The sequence below is a fragment of the Lycium barbarum genome, chromosome 11 (assembly GCF_019175385.1).
Source record: "Lycium barbarum isolate Lr01 chromosome 11, ASM1917538v2, whole genome shotgun sequence".
Classification (NCBI taxonomy): domain Eukaryota; kingdom Viridiplantae; phylum Streptophyta; class Magnoliopsida; order Solanales; family Solanaceae; genus Lycium; species Lycium barbarum.
In genome coordinates, this window is record NC_083347.1 from 111,595,255 (window position 1) to 111,618,142 (window position 22,888).

At 33.5% G+C, this 22,888-nt stretch overlaps 1 protein-coding gene across 2 annotated transcripts in view; it reads right to left on the bottom strand.

The window, feature by feature from the left end:
- LOC132616965 (syntaxin-81) overlaps positions 1-22,888 on the bottom strand; it is a 48,392-nt gene that overhangs the window by 19,894 nt on the left and 5,610 nt on the right. The window lies entirely within an intron of this gene.

Sequence of the window (22,888 nt, forward strand, 5' to 3'; positions counted from 1 at the left end):
AAACAGCCCACACGCTGTTTTCCAATTTTCATAACTAATTAACTCAGTATACAATTATTTAATCGCGTATTCTTCGTAAATAAACTAGTATTAGCACAAATAGAAAGAGATTCATACCTTTCTCCCTTTAATATTTCTTAATCTCCACTTTTTCATGCTAAATTTAGGCCAGCACACACTGTTATATGATTCTGCACCAATAATTATACACTACCCGGACTGGAATTGGGAAAATATACCTGGTTTTGGGCAAAATTTTGGTTGGGGAGTTTGGGAGAACTCTCCAGATTTTTGGAGAGTTTTGGGGTGTGTTTTTCGTGTGTTGATCTGAAAATGAGGGGGGTTTCCCCCTTTTTATGACGTTTGGAAGCTGCCAGAAACTACTGAAAAATTGCTCATCGCGTTCGCGCTGCCTTCTGGCGCGATCGCGGAGGGTAATATAAACTCCTTCTGCGCGTTCGCGTCCCTTTGGGCGAGGTCGCGCAGGGTTAAATTTTCTGACTGGATGTTCGTTCAGTAAAACGGTCATAACGTTTGATCCCGATATCGTATGAGGACCCACGACCTATGGTTGGAAAGATAATTCAATTATATACAACTTTTATTTCTGGGGTTTTCCCAAATTCCAAACTTATAATGCCGTTTGTGCCCCTCCAAGTCGGATCACCCAAACATGTTTTCTTAAATCGTCCTTTTGGAGGGTCTACACTCATTTTTAGCTTATGGGTCCTTCTTAGGACCTACTCAACTTTCCATATACTACTCACGTGTCCCTTCTCACGTCTTTCACAAAACTCCGACATGTGGGCCCCACTTAGCTTGCAGCAACGAGGGCTTTTCGTCAAATAACATATAAACTAATTTACACCATATGGTCTCCCAATGTCATATATATGTTATTATTAACTTCTTATAACACAACCTTCATTCCATACTTGATTATCGAATTTTGTTCAGCGCGTTCGCGCTGTAATGGCCCTTTGGCCCATACTAAGCCGTCTACAGTTTTCGGTAACTCAAAATTTTTTCCGGGGTGTAACATCCTTCCCCCCTTAGGAACATTCGTCCTCGAATGTTCATACTAGACTTGTATTCTGTCCATAATCTTATTCTCGGATACATTCCCTTATCGGTCCATTCTCCCTTTAATGCGATTATACCATAACAAGTATGTTCGTTATTCCAATATCTTGTTAATATGTCCCCCTTCATTGGAATATCGCTCAATTCTTTTATGCCTCATAAATTATTTTTTAGTCCAATCTTAAAAGATACACTTCAATCACTCTATTTCTTTGCTGACTAGCCCTTGGATCTTATTGAACTTGTTTCTACAAAAATTCTCGCTCCCAACTACATCTACTTGTCATATTTGGAATTCGTCATTTCAATCTCTTCACTTACGCATTCCTTACTTGCTTCCCCCCTTTTTGGGTTTTACTTACATCATTCGTAAATCTATTGTCTGACCTCTTTTGTTCCATGTTACCATACTTTATCCTTTTCATGTGTCTACCTTTGATTTGATTTTTTTTTGTCTTGTACTCTTACCGGTAATTTCTCTCGGGAGTTTCACTCACTAAGGTGTTTTTAACTTTCATGTTTTCCCGACATCTGATCTTCTTGCCTTCCATTTACTCACACTCTTTCTTTTCCAAATATCGTTTTGTTAGAATTTTCAATCTTAACCTGTAGTAAAAATGACATCATCTTACTTTGTAACACTGGTACCATTTAGTTTGTTGTCACTTGAACTTCAGTACCCTTATTTGATTGGTGCCTTTCATACCGTAGCACCGGTTGCTGGGACACACATCTCGTGTCCACAAATATATTTGCATGTGGGGTGTCGTATGCATTCATTTATATATTTACTACCAACTAGCCCATAAAATACTTCCAAACGCTATTCAAGCCTATGCAAATTCCAAAGCTGTACTACACTTTCTTTCTCTTCAGCAGTCTAGTCTGTCTTGTCCTATGTGGCCTCTATAAGATTTATAACCCCTCCACTTACTCTTATTTCCTTTAGTTTACCCTAATTTCACATTCGTCTCCTATACCTACATTTATGGAATTTTCAGTACACTTCCCAGGGGGTCGCCCATCCTAAAATTGCTCCCACCTTAGCACGCTTAACCTTGAAACTTTGATGGAATCCGGTGGCTTAATGTTGATATAATCGCGTCCGCTTCCTCATATGACCTTCAGCATATAATCTGGAGCATATCGAAGTCTTACAGATTCCGGGACCATTTCGTAACACGTCCCTCCTTTTACAATTACTATTTTACCCTTTTTGATTCCCAATGTTCACCTGTCACTTACGTGCATAACTATCTTTCATCCTGGATTCCCAGATTCCCGATGGTAGTGATTACATCATCGTCGCCATGCCAAACCCATAACCTTCCCGAACCAACACATCTCATTCATTACCTATTTACAGTATCTTCTATCCCTGTTTCTTCCTGTTAGACGTATCTATTCTGACAGAACCTCCTTTACCATTCTTACTTTTCAAAGTCTGTACGTAGCAAATATAGGCAATACTTCACAGAACATACAGCTTTATGACATATTCCATCCATCCTGAACTTCCAGTTCCGAGTAACAGAACAAATATCCCGACTTACCTCTGTGGCTTGCCATGTCATCACTCGCTTCCCTCCGTCGATACTAGGCGTCTTGCGGAATTCACGATTAGTATAAGAAATCTTATTTCCTATTACTTGGCTCTATCGCACGATTTAGGACAGAAAGAAGGTCAAAATCCCTAGATGCCCTGCAGCCTCCTGTTTATAAATATGGCCGGCTTCACACCCATAAACAGGACTCTACTGGACACGACTTTGCAGACAACCCCTTAGACCGACCTGCTCCGATACCACTTTGTCACACCCCGACTGTACTAGGGTGCGATGGGCACCCGACCCCATACTCGGAGCTGAGCGAACCCGCTGACTCTTATTACGTACTTAATTTCCTTAGACTCTTGCATTAATAAGGAGTGGAAAACATAGTAAAGCTTTCAATTTTTTTTTTCATCGTACTCGAATCAATATAATCTTTGATCATATTGACTTTATAACATAACATAAAATGACACATAGGTTAGTGGAGCCATTCACAATACCGACATCTTATACCCATGACTCTGTCTGCAAAGTCTCTAACATTTATCAGACATCGTAGCACATGTACTCTGACTCGGTAGCACTCCAGGAACAAGTGGAGCTTGCCAACTCTGCTGGAATATCTTCTATATTAGCTTCAACTCATCTGGGTGTACCTGCGCGGCATGAAACGCAGCCCCCGAAGAAGAGGGGGTCAGTACGAGCAATGTACTGAGTATGTAAGGCATGAATAGTAACATAACGAGAACATACAGTATGAATAATAATATAATGAGTTTATAGAGCATATAGTAGATAAGAGAGTAACATGTACATATGAGTGCCCTTTTAGGACGGATGCCATGCATGCTTAATGCTGCGGAACGTGCAGCCCGATCCATACGTGCATATACTATATCATATTGCTGCGGAACGTGCAGCCCGATCCATATGTGCATATATTACTCTGCTTTCTCGGAAAACATTTCTTTTCATATATATAGAAAATAAAATACATCATATTGCCGAGGCGTCGGCTCCGATCCATTTAACCATATATCCCGCGTCCGGGACGATATCATGTATCATACTCCAACTGATCAGGTGGCTGTGCGTCTATAGCGCCTTTCCTTTCCCCATCTTCCTCATATACGTATACATATACTGATAACATATACATAGCATGCATGAGAGCCCAGAGAAAAATCATATCTTCTTCGGAGTGACGTAAGGTCGGTAACCTCCAATTATATTATGGAATAGCCATGGGCATCGTGTCTCACCTTGAGGGGACAATTAATATAAGGCGAGACTATCAATGGAGAGTGTAATCATAATAAAACATAGAATCAGATCATAAGGCGTCGTTTCATATACTTGAAACCTTTAAAATAGTCATTATCATAATAGAGTTGAGAAATCAAGAAATAACTTAACATTTTCATATTGTCATATTAATGGTAGGAACATATCGTCAACATATCTGTCATAGACATTTCCTCATATTTAACGTCATCGATGTCATTGTAATACATATCCATCATTTTTGTCATAAAAGCTTACAATATCATAAACCTTTGTTTTGGAAAAATACGAACATTTGAAAAACGTTGACGGGTTATCGGGAAAGTAATCATACCTTAGAATCATAGACATCTAACTTTTAAAAACAAGTAAGATATGGAGACAAATTTTAAATTCATAATATCGGGATCATGCCTTTGAAATAAAAGGGACGAGCCTTAACATACCTGTTCCACGTCCTATTAGCTACGCTTATGTGTCCGAGCTTGTAAGTCTACATTTAAGATAATTCACACTAATGTTAGCCTTTTCATCTTACACTTGTACCATAATTCAAATTATACTATTTTATATTCTGCCGAAAATCGGGCAGCATCTCCCCTGTTTATATGCCTAACCCAAATTTTTAATTCAGCAGCCAACAACAACAACAACAATACCAACATCGATTATAATGTTTTCAACTCCAAAATATCTCATAAAACAGCCCACACGCTGTTTTCCAATTTTCATAACTAATTAACTCAATATACAATTATTTAATCGTGTATTCTTCGTAAATAAACTAGTATTAGCACAAATAGAAAGAGATTCATACCTTTCTCCCTTTAATATTTCTTAATCTCCACTTTTTCATGCTAAATTTAGGCCAGCACACATTGTTATATGATTCTGCATCAATAATTATACACTACCCGGACTGGAATTGGGAAATTATACCTGGTTTTGGGAAAAATTTTGGTTGGGGAGTTTGGGAGAACTCTCCAGATTTTTGGAGAGTTTTGGGGTGTGTTTTTCGTGTGTTGATCTGAAAATGAGGGGGGTTTCCCCCTTTTTATGACGTTTGGAAGCTGCCAGAAACTACTGAAAAATTGCTCATCGCGTTCGCGCTGCCTTCTGGCGCGATCGCGGAGGGTAATATAAACTCCTTCTGCGCGTTCGCGTCCCTTTGGGCGAGGTCGCGCAGGGTTAAATTTGCTGACTGGATGTTCGTTCAGTAAAACGGTCATAACGTTTGATCCCGATATCGTATGAGGACCCACGACCTATGGTTGGAAAGCTAATTCAATTATATACAACTTTTATTTCTGGGGTTTTCCCAAATTCCAAACTTATAATGCCGTTTGTGCCCCTCCAAGTCGGATCACCCAAACATGTTTTCTTAAATCGTCCTTTTGGAGGGTCTACACTCATTTTTAGCTTATGGGTCCTTCTTAGGACCTACTCAACTTTCCATATACTACTCACGTGTCCCTTCTCACGTCTTTCACAAAACTCCGACATGTGGGCCCCACTTAGCTTGCAGCAACGAGGGCTTTTCGTCAAATAACATATAAACTAATTTACACCATATGGTCTCCCAATGTCATATATATGTTATTATTAACTTCTTATAACACAACCTTCATTCCATACTTGATTATCGAATTTTGTTCAGCGCATTCGCGCTGTAATGGCCCTTTGGCCCATACTAAGCCGTCTACAGTTTTCGGTAACTCAAAATTTTTTCCGGGGTGTAACATGAGATACTTTGGAAATTACATGAATATTGTTTGATTTTTTAATACGGGGTGCACTTTTTATTTTTTTTGACATTATTAATTTGCACTATTTTTATGCATATATATATATACTAGATGGCCTATGCCCGTGCTGCGCACGGGCCCAACATTTCGGATTATAGTGTATCTATGTATATGTAGTTGTGTTTAGATAATGATAATATATATATATATATATATATATATATATATATATATATATATATATATATATATATATATATATATACATACATACTATGTTCAAAATACGATTAATATAACATTGTAGTTTGTACTCCGTATCTAAAACTTTATTTTATTCGTGTTTGCTACGAAAATTTATTAATACTTTTTAAAAGAGAAGATTTGTTTAAAAGAAAACTATTTTCTTCTCTTTGAGATAAAATAATAGCAATATTTAAGCATCAGTTGATACTTTCAATTTTAATTCGATTAATTTAAAAGTGTAAAATACTTATTATTTTTTATCAAATTTTGATTTGGATAATTCTAATTATAATTATTAAATTAATTTTATATGTTTGAAATGAAACAAAGTAGAAATTAATTTTCTATTTAAACGAAGAAATGCTATTTTATAATTTTTGGTAAATATTCTCGGTTTAACTCATTTTACTTGTCATGTTGTCTTTTGCATGGTTTTTAAGGAAACGCGAATTAGAATTATAATTTGACTAATTTATCTTATTCATTATTTGATCTTCATTTGATATTAATCTCTTTTCACATTTATTAGAGTAAGAATAAAAATAAAAAAGTAATTAAATTGTATGTTATTTTTTAAATATATATATATTTTAAGTATATTTATTTTAGTAAACATAATAAATATAATAAAGTATTTCTATCTACTTTTTAGAAGAGTTGGTAATATAAAGTATAAAACGTCATTTTTTGCCTTAAATAAAAAAGTGGGTGGGACCACAAAGTATTTTTTTTACTCTTAAATAAAAAAATAGGACCGAATACGGATGACGATGCTGCCTCTATAAACTGGCTCTTCTATATAGTAGTAATAGTAAAGTAATACATATAATTTTTTTATCAAAATTTGATTTGGATAATTCTAATTCAAATTATTATATTAATTTTATATGTTTAAAATGAAACGAAGTAGAAATTTGATTTTCTATTTAAATTAAGAACTTCTATTTTTTAATTTTTAGTAAATATTTTTTGTTTAACTCATTTTACTTGTCATGTTGTTTTGTTACATGTTTTTTAAGGAAACGTCAATTAGAATTATAATTTCACTAATTTACCTTATTAATTATTTGATCTTTATTTAATATTATTTTTTCTTCTATGACATTAATCTCTTTTCACATTTATTAGAGTAAGGAAAAAATGAAAAAGTAATTAAATTCTATCTTATTTTAATATATACGTATCTTAAGTATGTTGCTGTACAATAATTTCATGTGCTCTCACTAATGGGTTGATACGCATGTGGCAATGAATTCATCATTATTGATTTAATTGTTTGATTTTCTAAGCACTTTTTTTAACATTGTTTGTTTTTTTAATATGGGATTCATTTTTTTTTTAATATTAGTTGTTGTTTAATATATATGGGGCCCACATTTTTTTTCTGAAGAGTTTGGATGTGGTGGGTTCCACTTTTTTATTTTATTTTAGTTTTTAATACTTGTTGGTGTTTAATATGGGGCAATGAAGAACTTCTATTTTTTAATTTTTAGTAAATATTTTTTGTTTATAGTTTCACTAATTTAGGTTATTAATTATTTGATCTCCATTTAATATTATTTTTTCTTTTATAACATTAATCTCTTTTCACATTTATTAGAGTAAGAAAAAAATGAAAAAGTAATTAAATTCTATCTTATTTTAATATATAAGTATTTTAAGTATATTGCTGTACAATAATTTCATTTGCTCCCACTAATGGGTTGATACGCATGTGGCAATGAGTCCATCATTATTGATTTAATTGTTTGATTTTCTAAGCATTTGTTTTATTAATATGGATTTCACCTTTTTATTTTTAATATTACTTGATTCTATTAATATGGGGTCCACTTTTTTTTCCCGTGAGTTTGAATGTGGTGAGTTTCACTTTTTTTTCTTCCTTTATTTTTATTGCTCGATGTTATTTAGTATGGGACCCACCTTTTTTTTTAAGGGACAACGGACGATGAAGCATGGGTCTAAACCCATGCTTTATATAGTTTTTTTTTTTTATTGGATTCACCTTTTTTTTTTTTTTTTAATATTGCTTGATTCTATTAATTTGGGGTCCACTTTTTTTTCCCGTGAGTTTGGATGTGGTGAGTTCCACTTTTTTTTTTTATTGCTCGGTGTTATTTAGTATGGGGCCCACCCTTTTTTTTGAAGGGACAACAGACGATCTAGACCCATGCTTTATATAGTTTTTATTTTTATTTTTATATTGCTTGGTGTTGTTTAGTATGGGGCGCAACCCTTTTGAACATTATTAGTTTGCACTATTTTTATGCATAATATACATACATACATATATATATATATATATATATGTTCAAAACACGATTGATATAACACTGTAGTTTGTGTTCCGTATCTAAAACTTTATTATATTAGTGTTTGCTAAGAATACAAAGTCTGAACTTTTTTTTTGACATTGTTTATTTTTTTAATATGGGATTAACTTTTTTTTTTAATATATTGCTTGATTTTGTCAATATGAGATACTATGTTCAAAACACGATTAATATAACATTGTAGTTTGTGCTCCGTATTTAAAACTTTATTATATTAGTGTTTGCTACGGATACGCATGGTGTCTAATATGAGACCCACAATTTTTTTTAACATTGTTTATTTTTTTAATACGGGATTCACTTTTTTTTTAATATTGCTTGATTTTGTTAATATGGGGTCCACTTTCTTTTCCTGTGAGTTTGGATGTGATGGGTTCCACTTTTTATGGGGGGGCCCAAAATTTTTTATTTTTTTATTTTTGTGGGCCTGTTTAATATTGGGGGGGGGGGGATTTTTATTTTTTATTTATGGGGAGGGGCCCACGACGGACGACGAAGAGTGAGTAAAACTCACTCTTCTAAATAGTAGTAATAATATATATATATATATATATATATATATATATATATATATATATATATATATATATATATTACTACTAATATAACATTGTAGTTTGTGCTCCGTATTTAAAATTTTATTATATTAGTGTTTGCTACGAATACGCACGTGGCAATGAATCCATCATTATTGACTTAATGAGATACTTTGAAAATTACATGAATATTGTTTGATTTTTTAATATGGGGTGCACTTTTTTTTGACATTATTAATTTGCACTATTTTTTAATATTAGTTGTTGTTTAATATATATGGGGCCCATAATTTTATTTTATTTTACATTTGTTGTTGTTTAATATATATGGGGCGCATAATTTTTTTTTTTTGGGGCCCATCAACGGACGACAAAAGTGCCCCAAACTAGTGCTTCTAATAAGTAGTAATATATGTATATATATACACACACTCAGTGTTATACAAATGCTGCAAAGATAACTATTCGTTGACGAAATTATTTCTTAAAAAATCATTTAGTTTATGTTTTTAATTAAAGAATGTCACGTGGCTTAAAAAAATAATTCTACCTATTTTTTGGTAAATTTATTTTTTTAAAGCCATGAGGAAATTTTTTATTAATAATGGGTAGTCTATTCCTCCGAAAAAATATGCCCATAGGTTTAAAAAGAATAAGTATTCTACTCATCTTTTTAAACTCACCAGAAAAAGAAAATTGCCACGTGGTGATTCTTTAATTAAAAAATAAATTAAATAATTTTTCTTTTGGAAAAATCCATCACCATTTGTGTAACGGTGAAAGTATGTATGCATCATTTATTTCACAAAGATATATCCGCTCTAAGTGTATATTTGCACCTTTTCCCTATTAATTGCTAGGTTTTATCTTGCATTCGAGTCCCTTTAGTTAGTTACTTTATTATTCAATTATCATTGTAAGTTTTTCTTATTTCAGTTTAGTCCCTAGCTCCCTTATTCACGTTTGCCTATATCTATTGAGCTTCTGCCATTTTCAAAGACTTATCAATAAAAATCATCTTTTGGCTCTCTTAGGGGTCGTTTGGTGCATGGTATAAGCTGAAATATCCCAGCACTAATTTTTTGTACCATGTTTGGTAGAAGGTATAAATTTATCCTGGGATAAATTTATACCTTGTACTAAACAAAGTATAAAATGCATCCCATGGTATAAGCTGGGATATACCTTCTTATATCACTTATCCTGGGACTATTTTATCCCATCTAGATGGGATAAAATAGTCCCAAGATATGGGATAAATTAGTCCCGGGATTATAATCCCGGGATAATTTTGGCCATGCACCAAACGACCACTTAGTATAGTTGTAGCTTAATTTAATTCTGAAGTGCAAACTCGGTTCTACCCACTCCAAAAGAACAAAAAATTCATACTAAAACCCCATTTTGCACAACCAAAATCTGAAGAAGAAACACCACCTAAAACAGCATATCGAATCCACAAAAGCTCAAACACCAAAATCCAGACGCCAAATCAAATATTTTAATAATTAAATCGAAATTAGCTGAAAACAATTAATTACTAAAACTTAATCCAGTCATCACCAAGCAGAAATGCCTCTATTAGCCATTCTTCGGAGTATAATGCAAGACAGATGCACTTATACATTCATGACAAAAGCACACAGATAGAATAACAAAAAACAACTCTTCTGTAAACAAAGTCATAGGAGAGGCAGGCTAAGTAAAATAATATACCGATGCTATTGATTATTGAATCTTATGAATCAAGCACAGCACTTTCTATATCTCCTCCCTCTATCAAACACCTTGGATGCCTACAGTGCGGAATTAATAAATATATGTACCTAATGTTGCACAAAAGTACAAAAGAAAAAATTTATTGTATACGATGGAAACAACCAATACTGCGAAGAATTCTTACTACACATATCTACGTGTTAATAAGGTTATAGCTAACTACCATAAGCAACCTCAAAGAGAGGGAGGAAACGTAGCAAAAATTAAAAAGTCACCCAGAACTAAATAGTTTCCATAGCTAAAGGCAAAAATAAAACATCACATTCAAATTTTAATAGAGATAATACATCTGAATTTGAGAGAAAAATGTTATATCAAATGCCAAAGGCTTAAACCAAACATCACTTTGCAATCTGCAGTGTATTGGACTTTGGTCATTTCTTTTCCGAGTACTCTACAATTAAAATATCTAATCTTTCTTGAAACATAAAGTTTGAGGAATAGTAGCAAGAGTTCAATAGAAATACAAATGCAACCAAATAGAATACGTCAAACCATAATGTTACACATACACATACCAATATTGTCCATTAGAAGTGGAAACTAAAAATGTACCTTTCGAATTTTTTATATGACGGGTGAATTTGTCGTAGAACCCTAAAAAATGCGTCCAGAAAAACTAATTCAGCTGTTTTAGCCATAAAATCAAATACCTTAGATTCATCTTGTGCATAATGATGTTACAATGCTAAATCAGTAACATGAATATTATATTAACCAAAGTACTCATAAGGTCGAAAATAGAAAAAGCAGAGGAAAAGATTTTAGTTTATACAATGCTTAAAAACTAAGAAAAACACATGATATCAGGCAAACCATTATTCAACATGAACTATGAACCTTGAAAAATACCCGCACAACCAGATTTGGACACTCAGTTAAAGAACGTCACTTTCTGATTAACAAAGAGAAAAAAGAACTGAACATCACCAAAAATTAAATTTGTAGTTAATTTCATAACTTTGAAGAGGAAAAATGCTAATTAGATTTAATCATCGAGAAAAGCCGGATTTTGATTCATCAAATATCCAAAATCATGCATGTGAAAATCATATATAATTGTTGATATGCACAGCTGAAATTTTAAAAAGGAAGGAAAAAAGCTACCGTTGTAGTTCGATCTCTGAGAATTGGAAACATTGAAGAAGAGAGAGTGGAGGAAAATCAGAAGAAAAACTTACACTAACTTCACAATATAAAAACACCGAAGACAAACTCGAACCAAAGCCGAGAAATTGAGAACTGAAGAGCAGTAATGAAGGCTAGAGAGATCTCTGTATTGAGCTTAATCTAGAATCTATGTGAAGAATGAAGAAGAGAATGGTATATACGTAACAGAGACTGACTTTCCAAATTTGCCCCAACCGAAATATCACAATTACAAATGTACCCTTGTTCGTCCTTCCAAACTCTCATTTCTATATATTACTAGACGGCTTATGCACGTGCTGCGCACGGACCCAACACTTTAGATTATAGTGCATCTATGTGTCACGACCCGACTAGGGCCGCGACGGGCACCCGGGCTAACCACCAAGCACCGCTCGTTTCCTCACTCGTTATAACCATTTTACATTTCTTTATCATTCATAATCTCATAATCATAAGACAACCATTTTTCGTTTGAAAACACAAATAATTTTATATACACGTGCCCCTTAGGCTATCAAAATAACATATACAAATATAACATAGTAATCTTGTGAGACCATCTAACCCACACTGCGCGGCTACGAGCCTCTACTGACATATTATACATATAGACGGAACAAGACTCCGTCGTGCGCGAAATACATAAAGGAACCAAAGGAATAAACATAAGCACCACCGAACAATGGAGTGCTCTCAATCAGCTGACAGCTACTAAGAATCTGAATTAAGCTCACCTCCCTGTCTACCTGTGGGCATGAACACAGCGTCCGAAGAAAACGGATGTCAGTACGAATGTTGTACTGAGTATGAAAGGCATAAACAGTAACAATATATCAATGAAATATGAAGGCATCAATGAGATAAGGAGGCATCAAGAAAGAGCAATCTGTACTGGCTATCGAATATAACTGAAATAATGCATGCTGACTTACTCATAATCTTTATCATGTCATGTATCTATACATATATAAGCTGCCCGTCCATGCAGGTACGGTGTGATAATGTATAAGTTGTCCGTCCATGTAGGAGCGGTGTGATAATCATAGCCTGCGTCCAGGCCTCCCGCGTCCGGGGTATAAGCTGCCCACTATAGTGGTGTGCACATCTACGTGCCTGCCCGGCCGACTATAGCGCGGCGCGGTGTGAGAAAATACATACATACATATATATATATATATATATATATATATATATATATATATATATATATATATATATATATAAAGCATGCACAAGAGCCCAATCAAAATTCATAATTATATCGGAGCGACGTAAGGTCGATGGCTTCCGACGTCATTATGGACCATTCATTGATATCCTGCCTCACCTTGAAGGAATTAGCATATAAGGTTAGTGTAAGCAATAAATAGCATCATTAACATTATAGGATCATCACAACATGAGTATTGGGATTTCTATACTTTACTCATTACCTTGTGTGGCTAATTATGGACATAGACTCATATTTTCCAGAACTTAAGGAAACTCATGGATAAAAAGAGAGTCAAGCTATAAGATTCATGCCATAGAAAGAAAGGACTAGCCTCACATACCTTGAACTCTATCTAATGTCCAACGTCTACTTCTCGAGCTCGCAGGTCTAAAATTAAGACAACATATGCCACAATTAGATTATCCACATCACTTACTAGCCAATCCAAGCACGAATGAAACTTAACAAAATTCGGGCAGCATTTCCCCTGTAAACTTAACAATCCTCGAAATTTCAACTTAGCCAAACATCAATAAAAATACTAACAACAACAATACCAACAATTTCATATCAAACTAGAATTAAATCCATTCTTAAATCACTTCCAAAACAGCCCATAAAATCAATACAAGTTCTAGCATGACTTAAGTTTTCCTTTCACAAATTCAACATCCATCTAATTGTATAAAGACCAAAACCATCTCTAGAACATGTAGGAGGGAATAAACCTTACCTCAACAACTGGAAGAAAAACCTTACTAGCAAGCTTGACCTCTTAAAATTCTTGCTGTAAATTATAATCTTTCTTTCAAAAAAAATGGCGCTTAGCCGAGGGCTCCAGATGAGCTACAACCGTAAGCAACTTCTATCAATTTGCTTATTCAAAGTGCATAAGAATTGATAGCAACGTTTTGCACTCTTCCAAAGATGAACATTGATTCTTGAAATAGAAAATGAAGTGGAAAGTTGCTGAAAATGTTTGGTCCTTTCAATGTTAACCTTCCACTATGTAAACAAATTACTGGCCTAACTTTTGGCTCATTGTATCCTATAGGGACACGTTAGCATACTGCGGATTTATTAGAAGCTTTCCATGTGAATAAAAATAATACACGTGGACTCCTACCACTTTACTAGCTACTCATTTGATTAATTAGTCACTATTATAATTTAACAAGGTCACTCTCCAAAAGCCACATTTATCTATACTTATAATTACACATAAAAAATGATCTTTCCCCACATGGGACCCACGTGGACATATTGTCCCCTAAACATTACCTAAGTGTTTTTACTTTCCAAAACAAGATTGCTAAGTTTGTAAACTTTTTCATGGAAAAATCGTTACTGCCCCCATATTTTATTTGAATTGTTTCTCACTAAAATGATCTCTATATAAATCCTTTTATAATAGGTTTTGGGGTCCACTTAGCTCATAATGACAATGATCACACTATACCAAAATATGTCACCCATTATATAAATTTACATAGTCATATGCTGACTTCCACGTAGAATGGTTGGCACATAGCATTATCAATATTTTTGCAACTTTTATCACATTGTGTACGTAAATAATAAGATAAGGGAGGCTATGTACTTTCCCATTAAGTGGACCGTGGGGTCCACATGCCTTTAAGCCATTTCAACTAGCCGTTTACTACATAAACAAAGATGCCACCTCCTCATTCCTAGAACATAGTCACTACACTTTCATCTTCCATGTTCCACGTGGAAATGTCATATGTGAACACTCACCTCCTATTGACCAGCTATATTCCTTTTGTCTCACACGTAATTAAACTTATCTAATTAGTTAATTCCTGATCACCAATAAAATCCCCACCTAATAATCTGATCATAGTTAATCAATCCCTAATCTTCACTAATGTTTCTACACTAATTGTAATTAATATGCAAACTGTGCACTATTAAAATCAAAAATAAAAAAAAATTCTTGTCTCATATCTCAAAAATAATCTTGTCCTTGAACTTATGTCGATTAGTTTACGGATAACCCAACATACAAAAATACGGGATATAACACTATGTGTATGTATTTGTCTTTGAATAGTGATTATATATATATATATATATATATAGAGAGAGAGTATATGTTATGTTTAAAACATGATTAATATAACATTGTAGTTTGTGCTCCGTATCTAAAATTTTATTATATTAATGTTTGCTACGAATACAAAATCGGCAAATTTATTAATATTTTTTAAAAGAGAAGACTTGTTGTAGAAATTAATTTTTTATCTAAACGAAGAAATACTATTTTTTAATTGTTGGTAAATATTCTCGATTTAGCTCATTTTACTTATCATGTTGTCTTTTGCATTAAATTCTATCTTATTTTAAAATATAAATATTTTAAGTATATTTAGTGAACACAATAACTTCATTTTGTCAATATGGGATACTATGTTCAAAACACGATTAATATAACATTGTAATTTATACTCCATATTTAAAACTTTATTATATTAGTGTTTGCTACGAATACGCATGGTGTTTAATATGGGGCCCACATTTTTTTTAACATTGTTTGTTTTTTAAATATGGGATTCACTTTTTTTTTCTTTCAATATTGCTTGATTTTGTTAATATGGGGTCCACTTTTTTTTCCCGTGAGTTTGGATGTGGTGGGTTCCACTTTTTTTAATACTGGATGGTGTTTAATATGGGGCCCACAATGTGGGATTTTTTTTTTTTATATATATATTGCTTGATTTTGTCAATGTGGGATACTATGTTCAAAACACGATTAATATAACATTGTAATTTGTGCTCTGTATTTAAAACTTTATTATATTAGTGTTTGCTACGTATACGCACGGTGTTTAATATGGGGCCCACAATTTTTTTTTTTAAATATTGCTTGATTTTGTTAATATGAGGTTCACTTTTTTTTTCCCGTGAGTTTGGATGTGGTGGGTTTCACTTTTTTTTTTAATACTGGATGGTGTTTAATATGGGGCCCACATTTTTTTTAATGTTAGTTGTTGATTAATATATAGGGCCCACAATTTTTTTTTTACAATTTTTTTTAATGGGCCTGTTTAATAAAGGGCCTAATTTTTTATTTTTTTTTATATATACTATATTCAAAACACGATTGATATACCATTGTAATTTGTGCTCGATATCTAAAACTTTATTATATTAGTGTTTGCTAAGAATATAAAGTCTGCACTTTTTTTTTTTTTGACATTGTTTATTTTTTTAATATGGGATTCATTTTTTATATATATATTGCTTGATTTTGTCAATATGGGATACTATGTTCAAAACACGATTAATATAACATTGTAGTTTGTGCTCCGTATTTAAAATTTTATTATATTAGTGTTTGCTACGAATACGCACGGTATTTAATATGGGGCCCACATTTTTTTTAACATTGTTTATTTTTTTAATATGAGATTCACTTTTTTTTTTAATATTACTTGATTTTATTAATATGGGGTTCACTTTTTTTTTTTTTTCCGGTGAGTTTGGATGTGATGGCTTCCACCTTTTTTTTTTTTAATACTGGATGGTGTTTAATATGAGACCCACATTTTTTTTAATATTAGTTGTTGTTTAATATATATGGGGCCCATAATTTTTTTTTACAATTTTTTTTATGGGCCTGTTTAATATGGGGCCCATTTTTTATTTTATTTTTATATGTACTATGTTCAAAACACGATTGATATAACATTGTAATTTGTGTTCCGTATCTAAAACTTTGTTATATTAGTATTTGCTACGAATACGCATGATGTTTAATATGGGGCCCACTTTTTTTAAACATTTTTTATTTTTTTTATACGGGATTCACTTTTATATATATATGTTCAAAACACGATTGATATAACATTGTAATTTGTGCTCTGTATCTAAAACTTTATTATATTAGTGTTTGGTAAGAATACAAAGTCTGAACTTTTTTTTTTTTTGACATTGTTTATTTTTTTAATATGGGATTAATTTTTGTTTTTATATATATATTGCTTGATTTTGTCAATATGAGATACTATGTTCAAAACACGATTAATATAACATTGTAGTTTGTGTTCCGTATTTAAAACTTTATTATATTAGTGTTTGCTACGGATACGCATGGTGTTTAATATGGGCCCACAATTTTTTTTAACATTGTTTATTTTTTTAATACGAGATTCACTTTTTTTTTTTTTTAATATTGCTTGATTTTGTTAATATGGGGTCCATTTTTTTTTTCTGGTGAGTTTAGATGTGATGGGTTCCACTTTTTATGGGGGAGGCCCAAATTTTTATTTTTTTTACAATTTTTTATTTTTGTGGGCCTGTTTAATATTTGGGGGGGGGGGGGGGGGGGCTAATTTTTTTTTATTTATGGAGGGCCCCATGACGGAACGAAGAGTGAGCAAAACTCACTCTTCTAAATAGTATAGAATAACTAGATGCGTCATGCCCGTGCTATGCATGGGCCCAACAATTTGCAATTAGTATTTTATTCATTTTTTTTAATTATTCATTTCTTAAATTTAGTGGTTATTTAATGAATAAAATGATACCGTGGATAGATAAGATAAGAAATTTTTTCAATTTTAGATGGGTAGTCAAATGCTTCCATTTTATTATGAATTTCCTTTATAATCTTGAATAAAATGTAAACAGGTACTTACATACATTTGTTGAAAGTACCGCAGAAATTATACATTTTACCAACAAATGCACAAGATTAACACTGAAGAAGCTAAACACAATGAAAAATACAAAAGATATTTGCGCCAATTTCCTCCCCACTGTCGCACATGAAACATCTGCTACAAAATGATACACCTCTCTTCTGCAGGCTGTTTTATATGAGACATGCATCATGCACAAGTACCTTGCCAAGTCTTTCACAAGAAACAGAGTAATCTTCAGAGTTACTTCCTCAGACCACTGCTAAGTGTACACACCCCCTTCTACCAATTTCAATTGAACTGCAGAACCTAATTTCTACATATAACTATCAAAAGGGAAGAAAAGCTGACAAGTGTTGTATGTGCTCCAAAGAGATAAAACGGGCCTTTTATATGAATGTATGTAAGACAGTCAGGGATCTTCTAATTCATGATTTTAATGTGCAGTGTTGTCCCCAATCCATATACACTTACTGAAAATATAACCACGTATTTTGAACCATTATCTCTCAGAAAGATGAATTTAAATAATAAAGCAAAACTATCTCCCCTCCATGTACTCATTGAAAGTGACTTTGTATCCAAAACCATTTGTATATCATCATAATCTAACAGCAGCTCATCTTACCAATAATCTCACAAATAAGCAGCATAGGAGATAAATTTTTGTTTAAGGGATAATGTAGAGGCATCTTTCACAAGAAAATAAAAGCAGATATAACTGGATTTAGTCTTTAGGTGGTCATTTCCAACAGTGTTTCAAGAGTTACACCATGGTTTCCTCAACTTTACTCTTTAAAGTTACACTGAAGTTGTCCAGATATACTGTTCCACCCTTTTTATAGGCAGTTTCTCTTTTAGATTTTTTCTATTATGCTCTGAAGAATATAGGACTGACTTCAATCTCTTTGATAATAAATACAGACAGGTAGATAGATTCCTTTGGAAGCTCAAAGACAAATCATCTCCCAGTCAAATTTATAGCACGACCTCTTGTGTTGGATCCATTTTTAGGTAGATACTCAGAAGCAATAGAATTGTGCACACACTAAGATGAGAGTCTAAATTTACATATATTCGAATCCTCTCAACTCCACATCCACCAGGACGACTTTGGAAGTCGATTCATTTGACAAAGGTGGTGAGAGCGCTAACACCATTAGTGATATGGTGATTGTTCAGTGCAAAAGAGAGATTAATCATCTGACTTACCGACATATAACTCCTTTTGTAGAGGAGCATTGTACTATGAGTAATTCATCATGATGTTGATAAACCAAGTTGCACAGTTTCCTGATGGATCTAGTAAGCAAGTACTCAATTTATTTTGAAGAAGGAATTTCAGATTTATGAGCTTCAAAGAGTTTAAAAGGAAGCCATTAAATAAGAATGTTATATGTGAATCGAACACGCGATAAATGATTGAACAAGTTCTCTCCAAATTTATTTTTATACACTTTTAGTTTGTAATGAAAATGAATACATGTTCTAACCTGAGAAACATGTTCCCCTAAAGCGATAATGTTTTCTACAAGCTTTCACCATGCAACACATTTTTGAATTGTTTGGTTGATGTAGCAAAATTAAAGTTTAAAGACCAGGCAGTTATTTAGAAATTAAGTATTATGCTGCATACCTACATTTTTCCAGCTTCAAATAGTAGGACCTAAAGTAAGCTCACACCACTCTTAACCATGCTCATAGTTGAAGCTAAAGGAAATGAGGTAAGGATTATTAAAAGCAAGATTAGCAAAGAACTTGTCTCAGTTTCTAAAGCAACCTTTATTGAATTGATATTGCCTCCTTATCTGAAAATCCAAGAAGGAAAAGTGTACCTCTAAACCATTTTGCAAGTGAATGTGCAAGGTTATCAATAGTGCTAAAATTCTGCTCACAAATTAAGCAACTTCTGATAGTATTAGAGATTGCAAGCTTATGTAAATATGTTTAAATGCCTGTGCTGATATAATTCTGCATTTCCAAAAAAGCAATACAATTTTACTACTTTATCACATTATAGATAGAACTCCTAACATGGAGGAGATATCACATGCTAGAGTAGCAGAATATGGTATTGCAATTGAACGATAACTAAACACAGGATTCAGCATCAGTGATGCACACAGCATATACAAAGTCTTATTAACCAATAGGCTATTAGTACCAACAAATGCTTGGCCTAATAATTATAGGGCGTCAGGGTTTAAAGGTAGAAAAGTAAGGAAGGGTGAAAGATTGTCAAGAATGCAATAAGTAGCAAGGAAGACACTTTTTATTTATTGGTGTAGCAAAGAAGACAAGCTTCCAATGCAATACTCGCTTTAGACATTTTTCCAGGAAAGTAAGAAGGAAGGTGACAGCAAGGAATAAACCCCAAAAAGCACACAAGACATACAAAACAAAGCCGTGCACATGGAATTTGAAACAAAGATGAAGCAGTTATAAACTTGCCTTCTTTATTACAGAAATTACTCTGAACTTAGGTTAGCCTTCGCTATCAACCAAAAAATTTCATAAGCTTTAAAGTTTGTTGTGTAGATATTATACTTCAGTTAAGTATGCTGACTCTTCGATCTAACCATACAACTATTAATGTGGGTAAGGTATCTTAAAATCTTGACAGACGGAATGCTAACGTGCACAATTGTGACGTTGTGCTCGTCTTAGCGGGGGCCATACACATAGAATGGGTTCTATTTCAATATGTTGCTGGTATTGTGCTATCCTCTGAAGAAGTAGGGAATATTTGCGTAACATATTTATCGAACACTTTATGAGGTATCAGTCTATTTATTTGCATAACATATTTATCGAACACTTTATGAGGTATCAATCTATCAGAAGCATCCCCTGAGCTTTCTCTAAAATTAAATTGGTTATTAGCATTAACACTACTTGTGATCCAATCTCCATCATCGTGTGTAGCAGTCAGCCAAGAGGGTCTATTAATGTGATCAGATACATTCGAGCGGGACAAGTGTTAACATTAGAGATAATTTGCAGAAGCAAGATAAACATTATAATCATAAAGAACTGAATATTCATACTACCCGAGCTTCCAAAATACTCTTTCTTCACATAAATCAAATCCACATAAACTTTCATTAGTAAAACTCAAAATACAAAGAAGGAATTTTCACTCTTCAAAACTGAATTTTCCCAATATCTGAGATGCCGTAAATTCAGAAGTCTGAAGAGAACTGAACGAAATTTGCGTAAAATTGAAAGGAAAGCATACCTGAAATTAGAACACTCAGCTGAGAAGATGAAGATAATTGAAAGAGTAATCTGAAGAACAAATAAAAATTATTGAAAAGGGACTGGTTAAGGAAGAAAATGCAAAACAAAAGGAAGGAAACGAATGCAGAAGAACTTTGAAGAAGGAAAATAATGACAACAAGTCAATAACCATGAAATTGGTGTATCTGAAGAGAACCGAAAGGAAATCAGGGCAAAAATTGAGACAAAAGCTTACCAAAACTTCATAATCCAGATGAGAACGATGAAAGAGACTCAGAGACATGGAGGAATCATCTCTGTGTTACAAAAGAGAACTGGTTCTTCTAGAATGATGAAAAGCGACGGAGTGAGCGAGAGAACCGTACAAAGAGATTTTTTGTGATTCAAAATGACTCTTTTGCCCTTGGTCGTTCCAAACTTGGCTCTTTTATACAGTACAAGTGTAGACCTCACTTAGCTCGTAACCACTTTAATCTTTACTTTGATCCTTGGGTTGGGCTTAGAAATATGTTGGAATATGTTTGGAGAGGTTTCTAGGATTTGCTACGTTAAAAATGAAATAAAAATGACCAAAATTGTTATATAGACTAGTAGGAATATATGTGCATATTGTGGAAGTTGGAGGAATATTCTAGAGGATTTGGGATATGTTTAGGGGTGGTTGGATGAAAAAAAAAAATAAGGGGTAAAACCCCTTTTATAGAGTTCTAGAGTCGGTTGGCACCGACCTAGAATTTTCGGGTACTGTAACGCGCGTGTCGCGCACTGTAGCTGCGCGTTTCTGCTCTGCGAGCCTGACTTGTAACGTCCATAATTCTCCACTCCGAAGTCGTATCGATGAGCGGTTTGTTGCGTTGAAAACTAAACTTCATGAACTTCAATTTAGGCTTTTTCTATACTTCTTTTTTGAAACTGGTAACTGTATTGTATTCCATATGAATAAAACAGTACATAGGTTGTACTGAAACCATATCTACAAAAGTACTCCAAGACTCTACTATTCTAATCCTATATTGAATCTAATACATCAATAATGGAAATAGTATCATTTGAGTAGGCCTGATTACACCAAAAACAAAGCAATAAAATACTATTCAACTTGACCTTCTGCACTCCATTCTCTATACTCTCAAAACATCTGGAGTTTCTCTCTTTCCATATTACCCACCATATGCTGGCAGGGACAATTCTCCATCTATTTCTGTTCTTTGCCTGCAATCCTGCCTCTTCCCAACTCTTTAGAGCCTCTGAAACCTTGCTAGGCATAGTCCAGGCTATACCTTTGAGATTTAAAAATATTCTCCAAAGCTGTTGTGTAAACTTACAGTGTAGAAACAGATGGTTAACTGTCTCTGTTGTTTCTCCACATAGGAAACATCTAGAGCATAAAATTATCCCCCTTTTCATCAAATTATCCTATGTAAGAACTGCTTCTTTAGCTAAAAGCCACACAAAGCAGCTAACTTTATGTGGGATTTTGGATCTCCAAATGTGTTTCCAGGGCCAATTGGTAATCTGTTGAATTGATTGATTCATCATCCTGTAGGCTGAACTAACTTTGAACACTCATTTTTTATTCCCCAGCCACCAAAAAATATCCTCTCCTAGCTGAAGTCCCTTAAATTGTTGCAATATGTTAAGAAAATCAGCCACTCTTTGTATCTCCCAATCATTGATTTGCCTTCTGAAAGTGAAATTCCATCCTTGAGGTGTCCACAAATCAGCCACAGTCCTTTGATGATCTAAGACAATGTTGTATATATCTGGAAATAGTGTTTCCAGATGACCAGCCTCAAGCCAATTATCCTTCCAGAATCTGGTTTTAACCCCATTCACTACTTTGATCTTGGGGTTGCACTTAACTTCATTCCATAAGGCTCTTATGGATCTCCACAGACTAACCCCTTATGGTGTGGTAACCTCCTTTGTCATCCAGCTATCTTCCTCTTCATATTTTGCATTGATAACTTTCCTCCATAAAAGTTGATTTTCATTGGCATACTTCCATAGCCACTTCATTCTGAGTGCTTTGCTCTGCATTTTCATATCTTTTATTCCCA